Source organism: Herpailurus yagouaroundi, unplaced genomic scaffold, assembly GCF_014898765.1.
Source record: "Herpailurus yagouaroundi ecotype Mexico unplaced genomic scaffold, PumYag 139, whole genome shotgun sequence".
NCBI classification, from domain to species: domain Eukaryota; kingdom Metazoa; phylum Chordata; class Mammalia; order Carnivora; family Felidae; genus Herpailurus; species Herpailurus yagouaroundi.
In genome coordinates, this window is record NW_024412394.1 from 57,571,146 (window position 1) to 57,575,614 (window position 4,469).

General features: G+C 37.5%; 1 long non-coding RNA gene across 1 annotated transcript; it reads right to left on the reverse strand.

Annotated features, from left to right (window-relative positions):
- Positions 1–843: 843 nt before the first annotated feature.
- LOC121029174 (uncharacterized) lies at positions 844–2,255 on the reverse strand. Its single transcript, XR_005789627.1, has 3 exons — positions 2,058–2,255; positions 1,734–1,858; positions 844–894 (listed from the first exon to the last, which is right to left on the reverse strand). It is a non-coding gene; the product is annotated as an uncharacterized LOC121029174 (long non-coding RNA).
- Between the last annotated feature and the right edge of the window lie 2,214 nt (positions 2,256–4,469).

Here is a 4,469-nt window from a genome sequence, read left to right on the forward strand (position 1 = left end):
CTGAATCTTAAAAGGGCAGGGACCATATTCATATTCATATTTGTCTTCCCAGCATATAACTGAAAGCCTGGAATAAGGCAGATGTTCACCAAGGCTTACCAAGTATTCATGCAGTGCGTGAGCATAAATTAGACCTTGTACATATTAGAAAATAGAGCAAGCACACATTTGGATAAAAGCCTGATCTAGGGTCTTAGGGAAGATGCAACTAATTCAATAATTTCAAAAGTTAAGAAAGGATAACTTCAAAAGCAGCCTAATAAACATAACAGTATTTTTTTCTTTGAAGATTTTTAATTAATTTCATTGTTTACAAAATCGTTGTGGTCTCAAAATATGTATGAACCTTTTTTCATACTTATTGCCTTTGGACCCAAAGGGCCCTTTTCCATTTTGCATCCTTATTTTGATGGTTTCAGGAATCAGTTTTCTCTCTACTGACCAACATGCTGAATGTATCACTTATATGATGCACAATATGCATGCAAATTAACAATAATTCATTGATCTTTATGTTTTGATCATCAGGTTAAATGTGTCATGGGGATCTTCTGTCTTGAAGGTGCTTAACAGTGAATAGTCGAGACGGGAACTTACATCACAGTTCCAGCATTCTCTAGCCTCTAGATTTGGAGAATTGACCTACACAGTCCTCAGTTTTCTCATCACTAAAATGGAGATAGCAATACCGTTTGAAAGTGTATGGAAGGCTTTGAGGTGAGGAGGAGGAGCTGGCAAAGAATAAACAGTGATACTGTTGATAAATTCCAGCAACTCACCCTATGCCCATCCCCCCCAACACCGAGAGATTTGCTGGAGGGAAGGAAAAATAAATTACGTATTTACCTGTCTTCTTGGGAGATGAAGGTCTCTTATGCAAAATTTTCATCTGACCTAATGTAAAGATAAAATCGTAAATTTAAAGTTTATTCTGAGGTACATTGTAGACCCAGGATTGAAAGCAGGAGAATGAGAAAAGGCCACTAAAACTACTTTATTTTTTTTTAACTTTTTTTAATGCTTATTTATTATTTTGAGAGAGAGAGAGACAAGAGTGCAAGCCGGGAGGGGCAGAGAGAGGGAGACACAGAATCTGAAGCAGGCTCCAGGCTCAGAGCTGCCAGCACAGAGCTGAACATGGGGCTTGAACTCATGGACCACAAGATCATGACCTAGCTGAAGTCGGGCACTTAACTGACTGAGCCACACAGGCGCCCCAAAACTACTTTATATAAAGTTAAACAGGAACCACTATTCCCAATAATACTGCTGTATTAGGAAAATCTTTCTCTTCTGTAACAAAGCTCTAGACCAGCGCCGCCCAATACAAATAGAATATAAGCCATATGTGTAATCTTAAATTTTCTAGAAGCAACATTAAGAAGAGTTTTTTAAAAAGTGAAATTAATTGTAATCATGTATTTTATTCAACCCAGTACATCCAAAGTATTACTTCAACGTATAATCAAAATAAAAACTTATTAATGAGATACACCAAGTGTTCAAAATCTTAAGTGTATTTTTTTACATTTATGGCACATTTCAATTCTAACTGGCCACAATTCATACACTCAATAGCCACATGACATGTCTATGTGTGTTTCTGTGTGTATATTTATGACTGTGTATTCCCATGCATACGTTTTAACCTAAAGACTCCTAAGCCACAGGAAAAATGAAGGACACATTTTCCTTCCGTTCACACAAATGAAAAGGAACCTTACTCAGCTCACCAAAGTTCTCTTTGGACCTTCCTGCTAGACTTGAGTACTCTGTGTGACTTCTGTCTCTGGTGGGCAGGCTCTCAACCCCCTTACCTCCTTGCCTCATCCCTCAGTAGCAGAGGCCCATGGCAGTCCTAGGATGGGGGGGCAAGAAAAAGCAAGGGGTTTGTTATAGGAAGGCCTTCAAAGGGGAGGCAGACACTTGAGCTATTTCTTTGTTATTATTGTTATTAAAAGATAATTAATTTGCTTTCTTGATGAAAGGAAGGGGGTTGGTTAAATGGATGGGATAAAAATCTGCGATTCTGCTGAGCAATAAGCCAGAGTTCTTACCTTAAATCTTCTTAGGCTGTGTGCCAAGACAGCTTTCTGTGCATGTCTGATTTGATAGAGCAGCAAAGTCTCTATGAAGAATACAGAGGCATCAGGTGCTCTAGAAATAGTCTGAGAGGTAGAGAAAGTAAAATATTTCTTCAAGTATCCTGGTTGGCAATTTTTGAAAGCTTCTGTGGTGCAGAACGGCCTCCCCACCCACTCACCCCCAACACGAACATATGACACACACGTCCAGTAAACAGAATCAGAGAAAAGCTACTGTGAATTAGGTAATTTAGTAAGGGTCTTGACTTTTTTAGGCTACGAGGTTTCTATTTCCTCAGCTAGAGCAATGTTAATAACCCCCTAGTGATCCAATTAAAAAGAGAATGAATACACTATGCAAAAACCAAGCCAAAAACAAAAAACAAAAAAGCCAAGCTTTTTTAGCCATCGTGATCTGACCCTGTGGGAAATATGCTACAGCAAGTACATATGCAGTTTCAATCAATATCCTAACCTTGAAATAATCCCAACATGATATTTGATAAATCGTGTGCATGTGTAGACATATGAACACACGCACACACTAGCATATAAAAATGTTCTGATGGGAAGAACTACTCACACTGATGGCTCCTGGTGGGTGCAAATGTCAGGTGAATGGGCCAACAAAAGGCCAAGTGTCCTCTCCACATGTAAATAGCACCCTTTTATCTGCAGCTGCATCTGCTATTTTTCAATGCCTAAAAGAGACTACCCATAGACAAAGCTGTTGCCAAACCAATTCTTAGGACTTAGAATCCCAAGAAAGAAGACTTTGCCCTGTCAAAAAAGATATTTGGAAAGACGCCGGGTCAGAAAGAAGCCGTTTTTGCATAACTGTTTAAGCAAACCACAATTTAAAAGTCTTACTTATAATTAATGCACAAAGATCCTACTTTGTAGACAGATAAAATAAGGCTGAAATCACATCACTAGTAATCAAATAGCTGAAGTCTATCTAATGAGTTATGTTGCTGTATTAACTGAAAACAAGGAAGATGAAAGATCTGTGATCCACTCTGAAACATTAGGGATAAATTTGAGGTTCCAATTCACTGAATATATCTGTAGAGTTTATTATAACACCAAAGTTTCTGGTTTAAATTGACTTCTTCCCGAAGATTGGAGTGTGTAAATTGCATAGAGATGGAGAAAGAGGTGTCGTTTCTCACCAAAAATGGAGCTCAATTTCAAAGAAACTAGTTTATAACTTGAATTATTCTATCTAATAGAAGTTACCTACCACAAAAAAGATAGTGTGAAGTGTGACAATTGCAGGTCATGTGTACCTTCTGTCAAAATATTTCTCAGATTCTTTCAGCTAGATATCTATTCTTGATCTGGTCTGTGTCCCTGTAAGAACTATGCTTCCTGTGCTTTTAAATATGAGTGTTAAAAACATCAAGAGTGTTTCCATGTCAGTGGATTTCACTGATTTTTAAAGCTCTACTTTACTTTTTTTCAGTACAAAAAATAACCGAAATGTTAGCCTATTTCTATAATGCATATTTAATAACTGTTGAGTCTGTTCATTTTATGAGTTCGAGTAAATATCTCTTGTATACTAAGTACATATGTATGTATACATCATACATATAGAGAAAGAGAATATGCTATATATAGGTTTTTTAAAGGTCTTTATGGTCCTTATGAAGAATAGTTTTGAAAATAAAAAAAAGAAAGTCTAGAAAAATTTAAAGCACTGCTACCAAGAAATTAAAGCATCTAATTTTACGAATTAGATGAAAGAATAACCAGAGACATTTTGAAAAATAAAAGCATAGTCTAATCTATCCCACCAGCTATTGAAGCATATTATAAATCTACCATAATGAAAACAGCTTGGTATTCCAATTGTTTGTTCTTGCCTTTGAATGCCTTTAATTTTTCATCGGGATCTCCATTCTCCATTCTCCGTGTCTATTGCTCCTCTCTCTCTCTCTCTGGTGGTTTTCATTTATTTGCTGCAGCTTTCCCTCTTTGAAAGGAACTCTTTGGGGAGCCCACGACAAATAATGTGGGCTACTTCAGAGGTTGTCGAGCCTCAGTACATTGCCTTTTCCTGTCACCATTGCAGAATTAACACTTCGCGATTCAGAGGGTACGAGCAACGTACCTGATGTTCCAAACACTGCATGCAAGTCAGTGTGGAATATCAAGTGTCAGAGTAGCGATTCATCAAGTCCTTGAGTGCCAACCAGAAAACACAGTTCTTGACGTGATACAACAGCAAGCCAATTAAATATCCTCTACCAGAGGAGGCTGGTCAGAATGTACCGTTCCCCACAGCTAGTTAACTCTCGCTCGCTTCATGTAATTAAACCTGTTGTGTGCATCTCATTTACTACTAAACCTGCATATAATGTAATACAGTATATTGACTTG